Source organism: Myripristis murdjan, chromosome 19 (genome assembly GCF_902150065.1).
Source record: "Myripristis murdjan chromosome 19, fMyrMur1.1, whole genome shotgun sequence".
Taxonomy (NCBI): Eukaryota; Metazoa; Chordata; class Actinopteri; order Holocentriformes; family Holocentridae; genus Myripristis; species Myripristis murdjan.
The window spans coordinates 1,837,022-1,861,390 of record NC_043998.1 but is presented as its reverse complement, the minus strand read 5'-3'; the positions used below and the strand labels follow the sequence as shown (position 1 = coordinate 1,861,390).

Genomic DNA, 24,369 nt, shown 5'->3' with positions numbered 1-24,369 from the left:
CCCTCCACCTCCCCTCCAGCTCCCTGGCAGAGGAAGAGCACGCTCTCATTGTTGTATATCCCACAGCACTTTCCATTACAGACTTGACAGGAAGGTAAGCAGCACAAACGACCAACCTGTGGAAACGAGTAGCACTGGGTGAAATAAAAGCGGAATGGCTCACAGAAGACAGAGTGTACAGAGTAATATTGTGTGACATGAAGTGTCTGCGGGATGCCAAATAGAATTCACCTGTAGGGTTAAGAGTTTATCCACAGCTCCGAGGTACACATCCTTTTCTTGTTTATTTTCCAACATGTGTTACATTGGTCCTGATGGACACGATAAGCCGCTCAGCATGGCTCAGAGCGCTCATCCGGTAATTGAAAGGTTGCTGGTTTGATCCCCGGCTCCTTCAGAGAGCGTGCCGAAGTGTCCTTGAGCAAGACACTGAATCACCCCTGATGAGCAGCTTGGTAACTTGCATGGTAGCCTCTGCTATCAGTGTGTGAATGTGTGTGTGTGTGTGAAGGCAAACACTCTAAAGCTCTTTGAGTGGTCGGTGTAGCGCTATAGAAATGCAGTCCATTTACCATTTTTGCGCCTGCATGTAGCACCTGGCATTCACTTACTCTTGTTTTCTGCAAGGTTTTGAGGTCCTCGGCAGAAAAGGGTTGAAGCTGCAGCCTCCTCTGCCTCCTTTCCCCTCGTGCAGAATAAAGCTGCATTTTGAGGGGGAGCGCTGTCATGCATCACACACCGGGAGGAGCAGGGAAACAAACGGGGCCAGATTCATCAAACAGACATGGAGAGAGGTGCTCGGCAGGATGGGGAACACTGGGTGTTAATCAAAGTTGAACAGCTAAACTCATTTTATGCCAGGGATAGAAAGAAAGGGGTGGAGGGGTGGAAGGGGAAAAAAATGCGCTGTGGAATATCTAATCATCTCGTGGTTAGGAATGCAAGGCGTGGTTTGCATCCTTACTTACATGATTTTTCTGCGTTTTGCACATAAAGGGTGCAGAGTAAATCTCTATAATCATCAGAAGAAATGTGATTATGTAACGTAACATGTGGAAAATGAGCTAATATAAATGATCTTACATAAACTTGACTCGTGCATGTGCAGTTCGTTCTGTGCACCCTAATTTCGCATATTTTCTCCTTGCTCTAAATATGTTATACCACCCTATCACTCTGGCTTATTTGTTTTTAAATCCTGAAGACTTTGATGTGGCCTGTAATCTTGTCCAGTCTATTAGGATATTCAAATTGCAACAGAGTGCAAATTAGTAGGGAAGCCCTTGTCCAACTCTTTTTTGGAATATTCCACAGTTCCTAATTGGATGAATGGATTTATTTTGTTTTTGGAACGGTCATGCCGAGGCTTCTGTTTAATCTCCGCGGGCCCCTCATCCTTCCTCCCCACCCACCCACTCACCAGACTGATTGTATCTAATACGAGACAATGGCATCAATGAATTCAAGTAGGTTTTTTCTGCGAGACAAGAAAGAGATTCATTTGCATGCAGGTGACATGTTCAAACGGGGCAAAGCAAGATGAATCAGAATGCCTCTCAACAGTTTCCTAATGCTTTGACCTAATTATGCACCCCTTCTCCTGCATTCATCTTTTATTTCTTTACACGGGCAAGTCAGATCCCATCCAAACATATTCGGGATTGGTTTTGATGGAAAAAGTCTCTGCTGATTCACTGGTTCTCGGCAGTAATGCTGACTTTAATTGAATTTGGTGGAATATACGTATTTAAACGCCTGCAACTAAAAATGTTAAACCGTGGAGTTGAGCAGAGACGAGGCAGATCTCTTTCCATCGATTAAGCTCTGTGGGCATCTCGGTGAGTACTTCCTCCTCAGGATGCTCTTAAGGTGGAGCGTATCATCTTACATCCTCATCCTGACCGCTATAACCACAACACACAAGCCCGGCTCCGCTGGTGGGCAGGAGACGATGCTCATGTCGGCCAAACGAGCATCACAGAGTGCAGGATCCATCATGGCTGAATATTGATCCCAGGGGAAATCTAAATCATGTTTATAGGAAATTACTTAGCTCACCCCACAGATACTGTACTGCCCAGATAAACATGGACAAATGCATTGTGCATGGAGAAAAACATTGATGCATGTGAAATATTGATTCTGGTGTATAAAACAGCATTGTAGGGGTTGATACTCGGTGCTTTTGCAGTGCGGGGTGACAAAGCAGCATCCCTTTCCTTGGACCTTTAACGCGTACATTGAAGCTGCAGCAGAGTAATTGTTAAACTTAGTGGCTGTGTCATAAGTTATTTATTTACACCTCTCAGTATGAAGGACAGAAAAAACACAGTGCTTTCAGACGCCCACAGTGTGTTGCCCTGCACTCGTGAAGTCTAGACATGAAAGTTGGATGACATGCACACAGTATCAGGCTGCATCCAGTTTGCTGTGCTTTGTGGATATATTTTTATGTGTATGACATTAATGTATGACAGCCTTATCACTCCAGTCCAAGAGTGTTGTAACACACTGCTGGAAAATGATTCGGACCATGTTCTGTTACACCGAATGAGAAGAGTGGGAGCTAAGTAAAGAAATAAAAGCAAATGTTGCAGTTAGGATATTGGCATCTCCCGCTCTCAACTATCTGCGTAGAAATGAGGGTGACCTCATCAAACATTCAACCCAGTCATCATAAACGACATGATATTCACTCTGCCAGACAGCTTTTTTCCCCCCTCTTTTCTTGTGCAATTCTCCGTTTTGCTTTAGTGTGGAGTCCTGTGCCCTTGTTATCTGGCCCTCCAGACTATGCTCTCACTGTGAGGCAGAGGAGCAGAAAGATGGCAGTAATTCTTTTTTGTGCCACGCCACAGGCAAGACTCTTTTCCCTGTGCCCATTACCTCCAGACCAGACTCTGTGTCTCAGCAGGACGCCGCTCCCCTCCGCTCTGGCCCAGACTCACCGTGCTCCAGGGGGCTGAGGTTAGTGGACGACCCACTTCAGATTCTGTCAGCGCCCCCCGCCAGCATCCAAGGCCCTCCACTCCACCTCTAGGAAAACTGCAAAGAAAAGATGGCAGCCTTACACTCAGTCAAGCTGGAGAAGGATGGGTGGATCTCTCTCAACCTCCTCACAAAAACCACAAAAATATCTTGTACTGCATGCAAGTCCAGCATCTACTCCACTGCTTCACAGTCTGAAAAAAACAGATTTAATACCTCTTAATCTGAATTGTTTGTGTTACAAAATAACAACAACAGAAAAATGATGAGATGACGATGTAATTTCCTGGAATTATGAACTTTAAAAATCCCAAAACACCTCTGTATGTTATTATGTTATTATCATTTTATCTGAAACAAAGCAAAAGAAGTCCAATTAATTGTGTGATTCCAATGTAGAAAAAAAAAAGTGGACTGGAAAGGCATAAGTTTCAATTACAGCTCAGTGTGTTTAAATGAGAAGAAGATGTGTATCTAATGCAGACAGGAATCAGAGATGCTTGGCTGTTTATGAGTTTAGAGTGGCGTGATGAAAATGCTCTTTTTGCAATATTGCCACAAGACCTAATTTGTTCTCCAGAAAACATTTGGGTTTGTTTTTTTTTATCTTTATTTTGACATTTTGTTGTTCATGAGGAGAGCCAAAGAAATATCCTATTAACAGGCTCCCTCCTATCTCCCTACATAAATCACTGACATGGAAATGAAACTGTTCTGACAAAGACGGAGATGGATGGAGGAATACAAATGCAAAAACATTACACACACATTCACCCCCCCTCCCCTCTTCTCTTTCCTCTCCCATAAAGGTACTTCAGCTACTGGAACAAATTCTGAATAGATAATTAGGAGCGCAACAGAAGTCTGAGGTGATTTGGAAAGAAGGGGGGGATGAAACTATCTGAGGAGAATTTTGCACATAATTATATCTGAGTCACATTCTTTCTACAGGATGGCAATGGACGGCTTCGACGCGTCGCTGCAGACCAACTTTTCGATTCTGAGTTCTAGAGTGACAAAGTCATAGATGTCCAATTATTGAAATGGCTAAATCTGTTTTTAGATTTCCCGTGCCAAAAGATCCATGTGATAGTGAAATCTGCATCGTGTATAGCATGCGTTTCAACAGCTAAAGCACATTTATATGTAGGCATAAATGCCACTCAACAGTGACACCTACATCATTCACCAGCAAACACGTATTGATTGATCTTCGTCTCTTTTGGCTGAGACAAACAAGCCAGATTGACCTGATGCTTTGACACAAGTGTGTGTAGTTCAAATTGCAGCCTATTATTCCACACACCTCCCTGAGGAGCAGCTGACATTTACTCACTTACATCTATCACACCCTAACATTTCTCTCTCTCTCTCTCTCTCTCTCTCTCTCCCTCTTTGGATTTTGGGAGAGCTTTGGCCTATGTAAAAAATATATAGATGCCCAATTGAGACCCACTTCACTCTGTGATGAAGCCTATGAGACCAACGCTGCAAGGAAATCCCACACGATGAAGCGCTCAATGCCGTTTGATGATCAGAAAACTCCTCTGTGGCTTGCACCAATGCACCAGGCAGCCCTGGGTGTAAACAAAACACTTAATTGAGACAAGTATCTACGTTTACCTAATCTGGGCTTGCTTTTTGCCATTTCCCAGTAATTATAATATCGCTGCACAATGTGGAGGTATACTTGACGAAGATGCTGGGTGTGGAGAAAGCCTTGATGAAGTGGCTGGAAGTGTGACGCTGATAGCATCGGCGATTGCCTAGAAGACAAGTCTCTCTGATCTCTCTTAAAGGTTAAGAATAGTGCATGTAATCTATGTTTTATTCATTTTCTGACTTTTCGTCAGCAGAAAAACCTCTTTTATTGCTGCTTCTCATTTAATTGAAAAAATAATCTGTGAATTTTACACAGTCTGCAGAGAGGAGAGAGAGAGAGAGAGAGTGACCGCCGACCAGCAGGAAAACAACAACAATGCAACTCTGCTAGGTAGTGATGTTCTGGCACGGGGACTAAGCAGAGCCAACACAACATGGCTTCCACCAGCAACACGGAGGATTAAGTAAGTTCCCCTTTGAGAAATTAACTGCAACTCCAAGTGGAGATAAAAGCGGAGACAGAATAACGAGGCCTGTTTGCCTATTCAGAAGGTTTAGTCATGTATTAAAAATCATAGCTTTAAGCTGCCTGACAGATGCTAATGAAGTGATGTTTACATTTTTGATTCGCTGCCTAAACAAAGATAAGACATGCTCTCCGAAAACAGCAAGCCCCACAATCCAAACACATCCATTGAGCCTGTCACCAAAGACATGACAGCTTTCTTCCCAACTAACAACAATGGGCAACTCATTTCCATATTAATGAGAGAAAAGAAGGGGGGGGCGGCGTTGTGGGGGCAGTGTTGCTTCTTGTTGTCTTGGCACCTATTGACAAAGTCTTCAAATAGGTTGTTAATGACCAGCCCAAAACACAGGGAGCAGCCTGTGGAGTAATCATATCAGCGTGTTGTGTATGCGTATCATGCTGCCTCGGATCCCTGCGCCTCCTATGTGGTTGCTCCTCCATAAATGTTTGCCACACAAGACAAATATGTAGGCGTGCATGCAGGGACACGCGTGTGCACGGAGGGAGCACACACACACGGACACATGCGAGCGCACGCACATACAAACAGTTAACGTGGAGGAGTTGCAACGAGGAGATGTCCTCATCCCACAGGAAGCAGGCATCAGTACACCCAAAGGGTAAATACACAATTAGCAGCTCTAGAGGACTCTGGGGCTAATCTAGGGGGATATACAACATCTGTTAGATCCCACAGCATTTACTCCTCATAACCTTTACACCATATAACTGTTACTATAACCTGCTAGCCTAATTAGTTCCATGTACCGGAAGCTATGCACTCACGGTGTCTAATATCTAGCATCTACGCCGGCTGCATTTGTGGAGGGTTTATTTTCATCAAAGTCATCCCAAAATGCATTCCCTCCCACGGAAAAAAAATATTTGTTTTCCACATGATATTTTCTGTGTAGGTCTGTGATTCTCCAAGGCATTATTCTAACACTTGACTCTGGGAAGCATCTTCTAGACATAATCTTCCAGCTCATAGTGCATGTCATTAGCCTCCTAAATTACAAACATCATTACCAGAATTGATTCAAGTTAGCCTCCTGGGGGGCTTCAGTCTGCTGCTCCGACATGGCGGGAGCTCATTTTGAGTGCGGTGTCAATCCTATTTCATAAGTTCAAGCGGACCCAATGGGGGTCTCAGCCGCTCACCCCCTCTTTATCCCTCCATAGTGAAGCCTCGCCTCCTCATTAGAAAAAGAAGGGCAAGCTGGTGTGTACGCCAGCGTCGGTGCATGTTTCAGCCTCTGAGCAGGAGAATTGAAGTCATTGTGGCACACTGACCTCTGCAATAACCCCAGACACTGTGACATTATACAGGGCATCGCTGGGGCAAGCTGTGACAGAGCACAGTGGTGAAGGGGACTGAGGGAGACTTTCAGTCAAAAAAGATAACTGTTTGATGTTTGAGCGCCCAAAAAAAAGTTCCATTTGAGGTGTAATATTACATGTTACAGGCTTTAGGGGCTCGCCTTTAAAAGTGAACAGCAAAGTGGCCACTAAGCAGAAAATTTAGCCTTTTTCCACTACTTCTATAATTCTGTTTCTACCTGAGAAATTAAATGTCTCCCTGACTTATGCATGAGTAACCCGCAAAAATATCATTTAGTCATTTAGTCATTTAGTCTCATATTCAGTCTTACAATCTTGTTTTTCTTTAAACAAGTGAAAAGTCTGCCAGTGGGATGAGATACTCCCACTTGTTTCCAATGCTGAACAACATGTTTCCAGAATTTTCTTGAATCAAGTCATATTCTTGGAGCTCGTGGGATGATCTTTCTTATTTTGCCTTGCTTCAATAAATTGATACTTGTACAAAAAAATCCTGAAACAAGTGAAACTACATTGGAAATCAGTAGAGGTATCTCATCCCACTGGCAGAATTTCAATTAAAAAAAGATTTTAACACTGGATATGAGGCAAAATAACTTGTTAAGATGGAGGTTTTTTTGCTGTGTAAAGCTCAAATATGGGTGTGCCTTAGGAATTTTATTGTAACTTACGGAGAATTAGGAAATGTAGCTGCACAGGAATCTAAAGTGGGTGCCTGAGCGGAGCAGGGAGAGGGAAATGATTTGCACCAGAGTCTGCAGGGTGGTAGTTTAGTGTCAAGGGAAAACAACTGGGGTATTACCTGTTACTGGCAAATAGAAAAACAACTACGCCGCTCACACAGCATGAGCAAAACATCAGAATTCAAACAAATTCATCGTTGGAATTCCAGTTCAAAGTGGCCCTTGTACTCTGGAGCAGCCACTAATTCCAGCCCATGTAAGAAACATGGTGGGGGTGCTGTGCCTTCAATAATTCATCTGGAGATTGATAGATGTGTGTCTCCGGGGACGTCAGTGTGGATAGTACGTTGCTCGGCTTTCCGCAGAGACCTGCTGTGAAGTCTGCCTGTGAATTTGTGAGTATGGAGATCAGGGTCAGAGTTCAACATGAAAAGGTCTGATGCGGTGCACCCATACTTCTTGCTCTAATAGGACGACAGAAATCCCCTCCTATACTTGAGGCTGCTCTCCACTGAGACGCTCTGTTGATGCAGCAGAGGCTTGGCTGGTGACTGCACTGCACAAGTAACTAAAGTTTTGCACACTTGAAAACATGGTGCTGCACTTTCTAGGCTGTTGACAATGTGTTGCTTAGACAGAGACGAATTTCGCAGTCCATATGCTACTAATCAGCTCCGCAGTACTACTGGTGAATTTAGGCATTAAGTAAAACAGGTGGAGCAAGATGCATTCCTTGGCTGAGAATAATTATAGAACTCAATACGGTGTTATTGCTGCCACTGATTTCAACAAAGATTGGGACTTAAGAAAGCAGAGAATGCTCTCATAGAGCATATGATCAGTGGGAGTGGCAGGGTTGTCGGCTTTGATTCCTCAGATAGATTACATTAGCTCCTTTAGCTGCTCTCAGTGTGCTCGCAGTATCTGAGATGCATACAGAGACAGCACCTAAAAGGTCATCTTGTGCTGTCGCCCTATCTTTTTCTTTGATCAGGGCTCTGACATCACCAGTCTTCATGTTTGCAAATGATACAATCAAATAATCTCACACGGCAATGAATTTTTAGAGAGCTGGGAATAAACACATTAAAATCATTTATGGTGGCTGTTGCACTCGTGAGCATGCTTTGGTGCTCATTTTCCACCAAAGCAGAAAACAATGAGATCTAAAAGTCCATTCACATCTCATTCTATGAAAATGCATGTCCATTTTTCTGTATATCCTGGCTGAGACGCCCATGGAGGTTTTCTTTTTGTGCTCTAAGCTGCACACCCCCACACGTAACCAGCGTGCTGATGAGAGGTGGACAATGGTCGATGGGCAGATCAATATCAGAGCATATGGGGCCCAGGCAGAGTATAGAAATGAAAAGTGGAAAATGGGATATAGATAATTGAACACACTGAGCACCCCGACTGGCACTTTACTCTATCTGCTGCCATTTACTTGACCCTGCTGTGTGACAACACAAAGTGGAGTGCCGGGGTTTGAAAACGACATGGAGGAGGCCAATGTCGTCCAATGTCGTTGCTTGACTCCATGCAAGGCCTGCCCTTTCAAATGTATGTCAGAGAAAATCCTTCATGGACTAATGAAATGATGTGGATTAATGCCAGTTCTCTGTGCAACAAGTCTAAAAAAGACAAGACAGTAAAATCAATCATGTGATGTCATCCATGACCTCAGTCATTCACAAGCACCGGGGTCATGTGTATGTGCTAGTTTGGGCAAATCAATATGGGTGAGTCTGATATGTAACTCAATGATATTTAGTGTTTCTAAATTACATTAGCCACAGCAGCCACAGAACTTTTCCACAGTCTATTCACAGAAATAAGCATGGCAAAAAAATAATCAGCTGCCCTAACATACGCAATACGAGGTAGTCAGCATTCTCACTGGCCACATTACACAGCTTAGCATAAAATCACCTTATTTGACATACAAATATACATATCTCCACAGCTTTACAATACAACTAATAGGCTCACACTGACCTTATTGAACAGGTTGCCTTATTTTATGACCTTCATTTAACAGTACCCCGCTGTGGCCAATTCAGAGGAGAGCCATTACTCCTATAGTAAATTTTAGAGGGATACAATTCAAATGTCACTGCAAAGTACAAGCCCCTATAGGAATAACTTTCAAATATTATAGATTTAAAAAAAAAAACCAAAAAAAAAAAAAAACAGACGTTACTACACCCTCACCATTGAAATCATTCTTAAGGAAGAAAGTCCATATAGGATGCCCCTATAGGAATATTATGGGAATATTATGTTGATTCTTCATTAGGGAACTGAACGGAATTTTATCGATATAAAAACAATCACAGAACCAAGATTATTGCTGACCACATTATTATTGTTCAACATCTAAGTACAAGGGGTGTGTATATGTATGTGTGTGTGTGTGTGTGTGTGTGTGGTGGTCGGGGTAGGAGGGTGGAGGAGCGCGAGAGAGGGGGGGTGGCTTCTTCTAGGTTTATGTCATTGGTTTAAACGACCCAAGACCCCGCCTTGATAAAAAAAAAAAAAAAAAGGAGAGTTAGACACAGTGTGACTACAGCCACAGAGAGAGAGAGAGAGAGAGAGAGAGAGAGAGAGAGAGAGAGAGAGAGAGAGAGAGAGAGAGAGAGAGAGAGAGGTGAAAACAGTTAGACACCTACTCGGCGTCTACGCTCGGCCGTATTATAATAAACAGGAGGAACGCGTATCAACACATTGTATTGTCCGTATCACTCTATTTCTATCCGCTCGCCTCTTCCCATCTGCAAAAAAAAGAAAAAAAAACACACCCCGTTCTTTGCAGCGCTCGGAGGATTTAAAAAAAAGAGAGGTGAAAAAATACTAGTGGAATCAGAATTACTCCAAATCCACACATGAAACATTTCTCTCCGACGCGGATGATGCTGCCGACGTGTGCCTAAAAAGTCGGCTTCTCCAACTTGCGATAAGACATCATTCATCCAGGTAAGATTGCATTACGGAAATGCCCCCGAAACCACCACCACCACTACCACTATCACTACCACCGACACCCCTTCCTTTCCCCTTCCCTTCCCGTGTTATTCAGTTTTGTCTTCCAGTATATGAGAGTTCTGACTGGCTGCAGTGTGTCCGCCGCTGGGTTTCATGTCCGCATAAAGCTCTGGCCATGTGTGTCCACCTTACTGCGCCATGAAGACAGGGAATGCTCGGGCGGGCTGCACACTGATAGACGCTGGATCTGACCGCGTTCAATCTTGTGTAACTGTCAATTTGAGAAGCCGAACCGCCGGCGTAATTCCCCGGTATTCTTCGGGATTAGTCGCCCTCACCTTTTTTTTGCGTTAAATTCTCGGCAAGGGTATTCGGCAAAAAAAAGACGCGGAGACAACACTGTTTTCGCGCACAAGGAGACACGTACGAGAGTATGTCGGTCCAAAGAAATAGGAAGTGCATTATTATGTGATGTATTGTGACTGTGGAGTTGTGTGTGTGTGTGTGTGTGTGTGTGTGTATGTGTGTGTGTGTGTGTGTGTTGTGGCTTCCACTGAGGAGGATATTTGCAAGTAAATAATCCCCCCCCCCTCTTTAAATACCCCACAGGTTACCCGAGTTACTGAGTTGATGTAGGCGAAACAGTGTTGCGAGAGAAAGACGCCATCCTGTGTAATCTTCACCGCTGCTTTGGCTGAGCGTCTTTTTTTTTTTTTTTTTTTTTTTTTTACATAAGTGATTACAATGGTGCACATCTGCTGCCCAAGCAAGCAGCAGCACCACCACCAACTCACTAACCTTTCACATTTATTTATTTATTTATTTATTTTATTATGATCATCATCACCACTATTTTTTTTTTTTTTCTTTTTTTAAGATTGTGCAGTGCCTGCCGGGGAATGCTGTGTTTTGTTGAACTTTTAAGAGAAGCTGCTGTCATGCATCCTTGGAGTGGAACAGGAGCTGCCTGGCTCAACTTTTTTTTTTTTTTTTTTTTTCTTGACAAGGACCCAACAAATTAGAAAAACAGTAGATCACAGGCCAGTATCTGATGCAGTCCTACTCCAAGGACGCCCATCTGAGAGGATTTTTGTGCTTGAGCTTTGATTTAGTGCACACTTGCCATATCTGTGTGTGTGTGTGTGTGTGTGTGTGTGTGTGTGTGTGTTGCAGGTGGGGAGAGTGGAACCTATGAGCCATACGGTCGTCCTTCTACTTTCTCTTTTTTGTGTGTTTAGGTCTAGAGGGTGAAACAGTAGTCCTGATGTTTCTGGAGGCCCTCATCATGGACCCCCACAGGTCCCAAGACCCCACTTTGAGTAGAGTTGACTGGAGTAATCAACTATACTGTCTGGAAATCTGATTGGAAAATGTAAAACGATATACTGCCCTCGCATCTTCTTGTAGTTCCTATTGCTTACCAGTAGTCAAGAAATGGATATTGAGCAGTGGCACTTTGCAGCGGTGCACTGTCACATTCATGGCTCCTGAGTTCATATTCTTAATGAGGATCTGGTGCAATCTGTGTGTGTTGACTAAAACTTCGGTCAAGACAGTGTATCTTACGGTTTGCGTTCAGTGTTAGATGGTTGCAGTCCATGAGTAAACTGCAAATAGCCTTCTGATAACTTGTTAATTACACACGCTAAATTATTCTTACACATCTAGTAGGCTAATTAATCCGGTGATCCCACCAATGGTAAAACACTGACAGTACAACATGTGAAGTGTTAGCTTAATGAAGAACTCCAGTTATCCTCACTTCAGTCACTTCATTGTCATTTGAATTTGGGAGGGTCTAATTAACAAACTGATTCGATATTAATTGTTAGTCTGGTCAGGGAAGGTGACACTCAGCACCTAAAAGTGTTAAGTGGCCTGTGTCATCTTGACAATATGAATCCTTGATGTGGAGATGAGCACACTATATTAGTTTGTTACAGTATGGCAAAGTGATCAACATGATAATTTGCTGGGTTTTGTTGATGTCAGAAAGCTGAATAGAGAATGACCTTGGAAAAGCAGCTCTTTGTGTGTCTGTGTGTTGGGGAGGGGTGGAGGTACGGGTGGGGTGTGTGTGGGGGGGGCGTTGTGGAGTGAGAGGGAGAGAGAAAGAGAGAGAGAGAGAGAGAGACAGAGAGGCTGCATGCCTGAAGGAATATAAGGCCACTACAGATGTGCGCAGCTTGGACATCTGCTCTGTTGTTGGCCATTGTCAAGGAAGCAGTTAAGATGGTGGGCAGCTCTGCACAACAAAGCTCCCTTGTCAGAAAGCTCCATTAAACTGGTCCAGTCGCAAGCGCTGCAGGAACGTGGTCGTAACACCGAGCGCTATTCCTCCTTCCTCTTGCCAGGTACAGCCATAATCATGACTGGTGCACCGAGGCTTTTTCTTCAGGTGATCAATCCCTCACTCAAAAACAACCGACTGGCTGCACTTATATTGAGGTAGCAACACATGCATCAACCTTTTGTTTCTCTTACCTGCGGTGTTTCACATTATCAGCCGGTGTAACAGTACAGAAGGGCGACCGTCCTGTTTGCAGGAGGAAACTGAGCAGACAGAGTTAGTCGGCCCCTGGAAGAGCCTGCCCTCTGCCACCCTCTCCTGTGTTGCCGAGCAGCACCCTATCACTCAAGGCAATTGAACGTCTCAGAGGGGACCTCTGTTAGCCCCGTGCAATATTTATTACCATCCATCATCCGGAGACTCTCACTCTATGGGTGAATAACAGTGGCTGCTAAGCCTCGTGTTAAAAAGTTCTCTCACCAGCGACCATTAGAAGGGATTTATGGGAGCAGCCTCCCTGGAAGCGCTGTGGAAGCGAGACAGAGCATGTTTCAGAGTCACCACGTGTATCGGTTGGCCTACGGTCCCAAATATGACCTGAGTTAGGGCTAAAATCCCGGCTTGGTGCTCTGGTTGAAGAAGAGCCTGACGTTCTTTTAATTTTTATCGCTGTTCATATTAAGTTTCCCTGCCTGATCGTTTTTTTTCCAAGCAAGTACAAAGTACAGCACAGCCACCCGTAGTCATATTATTACCACATTGCTATACATAAACAAATCATGTCACATATTAATGCACTGTGATTAGAATATTTACAACATTATGAAGGCAACAGTGGAAGCTAATTCAGAGTTTTACTTCATCCTCTGTGGGCCAGAGAATTTAATGTTAAGGATCTAATATACAGCACAGTGTTTAATATGGATCATCTGATGTATGCATACTGTACTACTGAGCTGATAAATCCCGGCTCCACTTCCTTTGAATGAGAATGAGAGCATGTAGTGTGGAAATTAGTATGTCTCGTGTGCTCACTACCTCTCAATATAGTCTTTGATCCCACAAAGATGAGATATGTTTTTTTTTTTTTTTTTCAAAGTCTTCCTCCCTCCGTAGAGATTGTTTGTTTGCCAGAGTTGGAAACAGTTGGGATGAATTTGATAGTGAGCGGAGCTATTGGGACAGGGCAGCGCCATAAATGAATGCCTGACTGTGTTTCTTTTAGGTCAATTTGAATATGTGCTTTTAATTGGTCTCTGTAGGCTAAGACTTATCTTCTCTTTTCTGCCTTCCTCAAAAGTGTCTGCATGTGACTGTGTTGAGCTGCGGAGCCTGGGAGCAACGGTGCTCATTTGGAGCCCGGGCGAACGTGCTCATTATCTCCGACCAAAGGCAAGATTGATTTAGCTGAAAGCCGGGATAATTTTGAAAAACAGGGAGGTAGAAGCGTAAACTGATCAAGACAGTTAAGTCTCCTTGCCGTGGATCGCTCATGGTCAAAGCGAATGAATAAGTTTCAAACAAAATACAGCGGTGGAGTCTAACCAAAGGCGCCATCACTCAGCCGGAGCTGCTCTCTCATGGTTTCTGAGCTCCTCTAACCTTTAGAAAGGGTATATTGGAAAGATATCTCAAAGAAACATTTTGCGTGTCATTCCCATTTCTTTGCCTCTCTGTTCTCCCGAGGCACTCCACATCTTCATTTTTCAGCAAGAGAGGAGGTGTGTGTGTGTGTGTGTGTGTTTGTGGGTGGGTTGTGGGTACCTCTCTCTTTTTCCCTGACATCGCTCACTCCCCCATTGATATAATTTCATTGACAGTGGCAGCGATTCTGTTCTTTGGAGCTACACAGGGGTGAAGGATAATTGGAGCCGTGGATGTCTTTTTCATGGGAACAGGCTGAGGAGTTTGCAGTCGGTTGGAAAAGCGGGACCCTGCGCCAGCACTATTCTCTCCACCGCACAAAGGGACAAGATCCAGCGATAGAGCTTGTATAAGAGATCTACAGTATTCTCTAACACAAACAGATGTATTTTATTCCCACTGAAACAAGCACAGTTGTACCTCCATGTAGTTTCAGCGTTGGCTGGCAGACAGGAATTGGCCTGCTATTATTGGATGTAACAGTCACTCCTCTCTTTTAGCTTGTACAGCACTGCGTTTGTATCAAGGGAGAGTGAGGTGACCATGTAATAAAGTGGAACTGCATTGTCTTTCAGCCGTGTAAGAGGTCAAACCGTGTTTGTAGCGTGGCCCCTGAAGGGGATGTCAGAGAGAGTCCTGTTAGCGTTAAGGTATGATGTTGGCCGGGTGTCAAGCAAAGCAGCGGTGCAGCAATTAGAGTTATTAATTATTTTCTTACAACTTAATACTCTTTCATTTAATGCATATTAATTGATGTGCTCCCGAATCCACACTCACATAATCCACCAAGGATTTCTCAAAGGCAAGCACAAAAGCCTTTTATTATCTTAAGGAGGAAGTGGTCTTTTGGGACGTAAAGAGCCCCTGCTCAATTGTGTATTACATTATGAAACAGACGTAAGTGAAATGAAATTACAACGTATCATCGGCACGGTGAAGGATCCTATTGAATAATTACCTCGGCAGAGCCATTGTTGTAATGTCAGACCGGCTCTTTTGGATGTGATGGTTGGGGGGGTTTATGAAGTCCTCATGCGGGGGAAATAAAAAAAGCAGTTTCAAGGTTAAACGTGTGAAGGCCAAATGTTTGGGAAGGATGGATTAATTTCATGTCCCGTAATGTGATTTGCAGTATCTCCTCCTCCTCTGCCCTTGGTTTCTTTAGAGATGTGTGTGCCTGATGAGTGCTGAGGGCAGGGGGGCTGCCGTAACTACCGCCCGCGTTTATAAGTGTTTACAGAACTACTAAATGGAATTATGGGAGATGGTGCATGCTTACAAATTCCCCATCATTCCCAGACCCTGTCTCATTACTGAATACAAATTCAGTGGTTATCCTGCTGGTGTGTAGTGGAGAAAATTAGCTTTCTCTCATACATGCAAACACACACGCGGAAACACAGGGTGGGGGTGGTTCCAGGAACATCACTGTGCATCATTAATTCGAGGGCAGGCTATGAAGGAGATAGGGGGAAGGACCACCACGGTGCCAGCAACAAGATTCCTCATCGCACAGTCTGCTTAAAAAGCCACTGCTGTACACGCCACTTTATCACTCACTATCTGCAGCTTATCCACGCATATCTGCATATCGGCTCAGTTAATGAAGCTGTTGGGTTTTCTCGTTTTCTGGGAAATTCTAAGCAATACTAATATTTTGCTAGAACTGCAGCCGTTCCATATAGCGGCATTAAAAATTCATAAATGTGAATAACCAGGAAGAAAACCTCGCAATTTGTCATCATTACAATGCGTGGAAGTGATAAAAATCAAGTGATTGAGGTCACGCAGGTAGTGGACTGTTACGGCTGGGGTGGTGGGCGAGTGAATGTAAGCAAGAGCATGCATGCGTGGAGATTGTTTTTTTTTTTTTTTTTTTTTTTTTTCCCTCTTGCTGCATATGTTGCAGTTGTTACCGAGTGATAAATAAGGGTAGGATCAGATTCACCTCCTCTAGGTTTTCCTGTTTGCATGCCCTCTCTGTGTCACACTGCCTGCCTAGCTTGCTAGAGAAACCTCATCTTGTTCCCCAGTGAAAGGAGCAGGGAGAGAATTAATAACATGCAAATGCTCTTCCAGGTGTCAGTTGCGACATGCCTCTTTATTCTAAACCTCTCCCTGGGTATTGTGTTTGCCGGATGACCCTCCCACCTTTCATATGTGTACACACATGGCACAGCAACAATCTATGTTGGCTGTGATGCACTCGCTGTGCATCAAAATGCCGTTCCTCTTCCTCCCACTTTCCAGCAAAAGCTGTGTCTCATTGACTTCGGCCTCACCTTTCCTTTCAGGGGTTCAACTCTGCTCCTTGTTCCCAGATTGCCTCTTTTCCCAGCGGAGCTCCAATCTGATGCAGAGCTCAAGTTAAATCTGCTCCACCTCCACCACTGATTTCCTGCTTTGGCCAGGAGAGTGAAAGCACCGGGGCTGCTCACTCACTCACTCACTCACTCATTCAAATCTCTCTCTTTCATTCTTTCACTCCCTCTCTTTCTCCCCCTATCTTGCTCTCCATTCTCCCAACACCCTAGTGAATGTCTCATTGCTTATGTAATGTCTCTAAACATTTGTGCAGCATTAGGGGAAGTCGGGCGTGCCAAAACTGTGCAAAACGTCCCTCTGTGCACCCCATAGAGGTGGGACAGATGGCGACCCTCGTTCCCAGTCTTGTAAACTGCCTGTGACAGGAGAGATGGCAGATACACAGCTGAACTAGGGCAACGCTAACTAAGGCTTTACAGGCAGTGGTGGACACAGTCGCATGCACACTCATCAGTGTGATGCCTATTATCAAGGGCATAAAGCGTCTCAATTTGGTTCTCATTTCATTGTTTTGCGGCTGTTAATTACAGCACAGTGTTGTTTATCGATTGCACGCTGATGGCAGATTTGATACCCCCTCTACGTTGTAAATGCACCGTCGCACTGCCCCACCTGTGATCCAGGTTGTTGCCGGCCTATAACAAAGGCCATCAGATTCCCGCATTAGATCATCCATCATGATGTTAAAGAAGGTGACCTGGAGTTGTTTTCTAATTCAGTCGTTAATCACCACCACAGCAGACTGTCGGGCACTTTCACTTTGTTCCCCTTAACAACTCTCAGGGCAGAGTCCATTACTGGGTAAACAGACAGTGGAGCACAGAGGAAATGAATGAAGATGCCCAGTGCAGAACCCCCAGAGGTGAGATCAAATGGCAGCCCCAGTGATGATGAGGGATGTTTATGGCTGGCACTCTATTAAGAAGAGGCTCTTCCCTGCTGGCGCCTAATGAACACCTACCTTGTGAAATGGTTGTTCCGAAGCTTTTCCTTACTCTGAATTACCGGTCATTTTCATCAAAATGTGCCCTAATTGCTCTCAACGGTGAGCAAGGAAAGAGCCACTGACGGACAGAATGAGTTTTTGGGGAACTCGGCAAGGTGACTGTCTTATGCAACATTATCTGTGTTGATTTGAATCAATCCCAGACTCCTTATTTCCCTCTTTCTATGTTAATGAAAGCCAGTTATGTCCTTGGAGAATGATATTTCAGGCCCTAACTCTTCTCTTCTCTGTGTACATGGTAACGCCTCCTCCAGATGTCCCCCACTGCGGGAGGCTGTGAGACACAAGCGAGAGGCTTAACACCAACCACACACACACACACACGAGCGCACACGCACACACACAAATGCTAAGATCATCTCTGGGCGGCCACTTCAACTGACCAGTTACGAAATAAGATCTTATGGGCCGCAGAGCAATTGTGTGTTGTTTCTATCAAGAAGGGAGTTTAAAATTGCTGACAAAAAGAGGTTAGTGTGGGATGGGGGGAAAAGAAAAACATCTCAGAAAGGAGAATGTTTTCGGAAACCACAGACAATGTACCATCTGCACACTGCGGGGTGTATGAGCGACACTGGACTACTGCTGTGAGGAACTATTGCATTGTTATTAAATGGCTGCTGCCTCACTGGCAACCATATTAAAGCCTCAGATCTTGTTCCTGATGCGAGGGGATGAGGAGGAGAGAAGAGGAGAAGGGGGGGAGAGAAAAAACACCGAAAAAAAGCCCAAAACAAGCCTGGCCTTTTGGACGTGGTGACACGATGTGCAGCTGCGATGGCACAGATTAGATGGCAGTACAAACTTCTTGAAAATGAAAAGGCAGAAAAGAGGCTTTTTCTCTCTTTCTCTCTCTCTCTCTCTCTCTCTTACTCCCTCTGTTTCTCTCTCTCTCTCTCACCCCCTCAAGCTTCCCTCTCCCCGCCCACCACCTCTATTGGCTCAGCATCTTATGCAAGGTGCAATGAGAGGACAGCTTTTTTTGTGCTCAGGAGCTGTGTCTTAAGAAATGCAGATTTAGCAGCTCAGTGGATACCGGGCCTTGTTGTGCGGATCTGATTTTTCTTTCTTTTTGCGCAGTAAACTTTTCCTCGCGCTCACATTGTTGGTTCTTTATCCCTCGAGCAGCATCTGCAAAATTAATTTCTTTTCATTATTATTACTTGTCTCCTATTCATGGCTGCAGGAGTCCGTGAGTCCACCGCGCTGACCGGCTGAGCCTCGGTGCCCTTTGTGCACACTGAACTACTGGCAGACAGTGCGTGAAATGCCACTGAAGAGTGAGAGTTGATTAGCTGCTCTTGCCCTCCCTCATCTCATTCCCTCACACTCAGGGCAGTAAAATGTCTCTTGAGATTGCGTGTTCTGCTAACAGTTTCTTGTTAACTTTCTTTGTGCCAGAGGTTAGAGGAAATTATGCACAATTTCAACAACGTACAGTCGCCGCATCCGTCCGCCGTCTCCGACTTCTTGTGCCGAGTCCTCGGTGCAGCTTCTGCCTGCACCGAAGGAGCAAATAGGAATCAGGACACACTCTGGTTTCTTGCCTCAGAGTGCTCTCGTCCCTGTACGCGCTCCAGACTCTGTAACCATAGGCCAATGTTCCCATCCTGTCCAGCCGAGCTCCGGCTCTCTTGCACATCTCCTCAGTCTAAAAGGCTTGACTGAGCATGTGTGAGGGGGTGTGATGGTTCCCACAGCATTGCCATGTGTATTATTCAACAGAAGCTTATTTTCTTATTATTACCTACGTGTTTTTTGTGGTTCTTTTCAGCGTCTAGATAACTGGATTTGTTTTTTTGTTTTTTTTCTAAATCCAATTATACTCAACGGAGTAAGAATTGCCATATATTCTTAGTTGTCGCAAGCGAGGTCTATCCTTTTGAGTCAATTAATACTGTTGGGGCTAACAGTTGTCACTCTGATGCAGAGAAATCAATAGTGTAAAGTAAGATTTTAGTGCAGCATTCAGCAAACATGGTATTGTCAGGCCAACTGGCAAGCGTGTTGGCGCTCTGTTGAACAACGTGGCTCCAGCCCCATCCCAACAGCTTCCGCAGCCAAACTGGTAGTAAAACTGGTTTGATGGAGGTCACCGCAATAGCATGTCAAGGCAATATCTGGTAGAGAAGATGCAGGGTGATGTGGTGCCATTAAAGGAAGCTGTTGTGGATTGGGCGCTGATATTAACCACATGCCCGTAGGAAATTGGACCAGTTCTCTCACTATTTTCCCACTGAGAAGTAAATGATTTGAAGGGGAGAGAAAAAAAAAAAAAAACCTAAACAAACACATGCAAATGCTGAGCCGTACTCGTAAAAAGTTGGAGTCAAGTGACTTTGTCAGATCAGTAGCTCAGTCAATCCTCTCCCCACTCCAGGAGCTGTGTGAGGGGTGAACGGTGAATGCCCATAAATATGCATGCACACTCAGCCTCCTCTGTTTTCCTGACAAAGTTTCCAAGGGCCTGCTTTGAGGAAGCCGTCATCCCGCTTGACGGAACCTGACATTTGGAAAGGTCTGTGAGGAGGATTTGTTTGTGACAGCTTCAAATTACAGTGTGGCAGAGAGGGAAAGGGAAAAGGGGAGGGCAGGAGGGATTGAGGAAGAAAATGGCTCCTGCCTATTTAAATGTCACTTCAGCGAGGTGAATATGTAGGCTCTCTTTTTTTCTTTTTTTTTTTCTTAAAGCATTACACGGGCATTTCTCACAATGGAAAAACATTTCTTGCCATCTCTCCCTCTCTCTCTGTCTCTCGGTCTTTCTGTTTGTCTGGCTCAGACTGTGCTATTGGCAGTGCGCTTTCAGCTTTGTGAAGATTTGCCAACATCTTGACAATAACCGCAAACCAGTTAGTTGTTTGCTTTATGTAGGTAGTCACTGAAAAAGGACTGATAGCTTGGGCCCCTTTTGGATTTGAGGTTTTTTGCTGGACTGTATGCGGCAGTGCAAAACACATATTAATTTTTAGTGCTCTCCCACTCTCTCTCCAAGTGCAGGAACAAGGCACAAGAAATAAAGAAATAGCCCTAAGTACAATCTGGGGGAGGAAAGCGGCTTAATATTTGCATACACAAGGAAAATAACGATGATAAGTGTACTGCAATTTCTGTATATCTTGAGTGATTTCTCTTATGTAATAATGGACTTTTTCTGCAAAAGCCTGTTATTTCTTGTCAGCACTCGATGCACTTAGGAGTGCATAAGGGCCTGTGCCTGCCACTGACCTTTTCACAGAGGATAAGACGGGGAGGCCAAAAGTCACCGAGAGTCCCACAGTAATGATAATCAAATGTCACTCAAATGCGACGAATGAGGCACGGCGGCCAAGGTTTCACACTGAGCCTCCAACAATAGTAAGGATGAGGAGGTGGAGAGCCTTGTATCTCTTTGCCTTGACAAATGGCTGATGACACCGTTGGATTATGTCCTCACAAGTCATGCCAGCTGCTGGAATCAGATGACAAGTACTTCTCCATGTGTCTTAATCTGTGGCGGGTGCTTCCAGCTGCAGCTCATATATAGCTAGAATATTCATCACCGAGACAGCGCCTTCAAATATCAATAAATTATGTGACTTAAGTGACGCCCGAGCTTGACAACTGGTTTCCTGAAAGGCGTTTGCCCTTTTGCCCACTTTTTCATTTTGCCTTCTGCCGTGACATACTTTATTGAGGAGCTGTCTACAAGTGTACCACATGGACTCCGGGCCATCGCCAAGCCAAGCCATGTGAAGGCTGCTTCCAAACTTAGATAGGCAGAAGTTCCCACACGGCCAAACAGAGACTTTAAACTCTGCCACTGCAAACAGAGCATCTATTTTAACAGAGGCATTTCCCATAATTAAACTAATGCATAGGAGAGTATGCCGGGTTGGCTCCCCTGATTAATGGAGCAATTACATAATCCATTACACTGAATTATGAATGTGCTAATGATGAGCTCATGTTGGGTAATGATTCTTGGAGTTTGCTTGTGTGAAATATGAAAGGAGACAGAAGAGGAGAGGATCGTCTCTGTTTGCAGATGTTCCTCTAATCACCGGGAGGTAAAGTTGAGAGGGAAAAACAAATGTGTGACATCCTAGAGAGTGCCAGTTCCCCCGCCACGGGTCATTGCTTTCTGTTCCCGAAAGAACGCCTCCTACTGTTTCTGCTTAGACTGTATTTTGTCGGCTTGAGGATCTCCTGCTAGGAAATAATAAAGGCCATCCAAAGCTGAATGAATTTTTTTGTGACAGGAAAGTGAATCAAGTGAGTAAGAAGGGGAAAAAAAGGCGATATAAGGATGATAATCTGGGCCTGGTTTGATAATGATCTCACCAACTTTGATCTGATACCCATTTATTTCCACATTCAGTGGTGTATTCCTGCATTTTTTCCCTCCTCCTCCCTCATTAACATTCTTGCGTACCTTATGAAGACATTCCTGGGCTTGTTGCCGTGTGGTACACTGCTTTGTTTGGCTCAAGTACAATGCAAATAGCTCTTATCTTCCACGCAGGCTCAGGTATCTGAGAATGTCAGTCCCTGATCTTATATTTAGAGTGAACATCTGCTGTGTTTCTGGGTGGGTGTAGATGCGGTTGATGACAGTAACACGGTTCTTCTATGTCAGATGATCAGTATATCTTATTTGATGAGAGGATCCCATTTTAGACAACTGCCACAGCCGCTATGTTCCTTATGGCAGCTCAGCGCATTGTGTTACACAGAAGGTCGATCTAGAAATTGAGTGTTTACTCCCAGTCCACCTGCCTCTGTGCCCAACATCAGCGATTACTGCAAAGAATAGAATGCATTTTTCCAAGTTATATATATACACACTGAATGTACAAAACATTAGCACCACTTCTTCTTTTCATGAAGTGCACTGATGAGGTGAATCCAGGTAAAAGCCATTATCTCACATTGATTTCTTTCATTAAATCTATACCAGTCACAAAGGAGGAGATGTAGATAAAGAGAAGCAGATGGGTTTGAGGAGAATGTTGAAGCATTTAGACAGTTGAGATGTGGATTATGCTTCAGGGGCTGCAGCTTATCCTATTTTGTACATTCAGTGTATTTTCCCATAAGTGATTTAGACAGTCTTGCAGCCGCGTCTGTGCAATGCAGTTACATCGAGCATTTGATGTCAAAATATGCACCCAAGTCTTGCTTGTGTTGACACAGTTTTTTTTTCCTTTTTTTTTTTTTTTTTTTTTTTTTTTTTTTACTCGCAGGTTACATACTCAGTTGTAGGAGTTTGGCAAGCAAGACACTGAAAGTTGAGGTTTGTTGATATAAGAAAATAACTGCATGGCGCTTTAAGGCTTTGTTGAGAATTACAAGATTCCTGAATGTGAAACTGTGCATTTATCCCTTAAATAGGTAATTGAATTATATGCCTGGTCTAACACTGTATGTTTTATCAGTTGCAGTTCGTTTTTGGATATTGTTAATCTCAATATTTGCGAGCTGTTGTTGCAGCCCCAAAAACTCTTGTCGCTGAAAGTACATCTCCCTTTGAGCGTCTGACACGGCTTCCTCTCTGCTGTTATTTATGATGTTAATTTATTCGCAAAATAAGACAAAATGTTCTTTTTTAAATTGTTGTACAGGAAAGAGAGCCTGCATGCCACTCACTTCAGATTCTGCATCATGACTGCACTGTTTAACTGAGAAATGCTGAAAACAGAATATTTTACCGAGTGAGAGCTCAACTTTTGAGTTCTCAGCGAGTTCATTTGCTGATGGTTCCCTCAGGCTAGAATAGCTCTTTACGTATAGGTTTATTTTGGTCCAGCATCAGACCTCAATAGGGGAAGTTGCACAGAAAAACCTCCCAGTTTTGTGAGCATGCCTCCCAGTCCTCAAGTCGATCAATTCAGTTTAGACCGGCCCTGGCGCATTTAGAAAACAGAACATCTTTCATGACATGGCTTTTATCTGCTCTGCCAGGTTTGTAACTTCCTCACAACCACATCTCACCACCGCGAGTCCCTTTCGATTTACACCAAAGTATATCAAAATGTGTAATTCAGCCTTTTATGCTGAAATTCTCTGCAGGTCAGCTAGTTTGCCTGAAGTGGATGTTCCCCTGCATGTTGAGACACTGTTTTCATTGATTGCTCATCACTACACTGGTAGTGGTGGTGATGATCATAGAGGTTTTTGATTCTGTGCCAGATCTGTGGATAAAGCCCAGCCCTCGCTGTTACGGTGGAGTTGTGCAGAAATATTTCACAATTCCCTCGGGTGCTGTAGCCATGGGTTCACTTACTGTGCACTTTTTGAGTATGAATAAACACTGATGAGGAAGATTAAAGTGGGGGCACTTGTGGTGAATCCTCCCCAGCCCGTTTTGCAGTTCAGTGACACAGTCGTAAACTTCTCTCTCTTTATGGGAAATTGCTGACACACTGCCAAATGTGTGAACCCACATCTGCCTATTCCCCCCCGATCTGCTCTTTATACACACATCAGACCTTACCAACTCACAGAAGACTGATTGCACTCATCATTACCTTACCAGAACTAATAATTAAAGCATAGGTTGTATATTTTTTAACCCTGGTCATATTTAAATGTCGATACCCGTCATTCATATTTATATTTGGACATTTGACAACCTCTTTGCTATTTTAGAGAAGAGAAACTCACCACTCTGCCGCAGCTTCTTCTAGCTTCAACACAATCCAACAGGGCACTTTTTTTTTTTTTTTTTTTGGTCTCAGAAACCATTATAAATATCCATTTAGAAAACGGGACAGTACACAGTAAAATACCTCTTGAAATTGATTGCAAATGGTGCTTTTGAACAGGTTTTATTTCGTCATTATTTTAGTGCGTTCCATGTGAACATTGTCCTGCTGCTATGGCTATCTTGGGCTAAATGAATGCTTTTTACTTTGATTTACCCCGTGGAAGAAAAGTCTGTTTTACTCTTCTTGTGAGCATTTGTCTTTTCCCGTGTTGACACTGTGAACACAAT

At 44.0% G+C, this 24,369-nt stretch overlaps 1 protein-coding gene across 1 annotated transcript in view; it reads left to right on the top strand.

Annotated features, from left to right (window-relative positions):
* The first annotated feature begins 9,739 nt into the window (after nt 1–9,739).
* LOC115377618 (C-terminal-binding protein 2) overlaps nt 9,740–24,369 on the top strand; it is a 95,721-nt gene continuing 81,091 nt past the window's right edge. The window contains exon 1 of the mRNA XM_030077487.1: nt 9,740–10,119. The gene's annotated coding sequence lies outside the window, so the exon portion shown is untranslated. The remainder of the gene's footprint in view (nt 10,120–24,369) is intronic.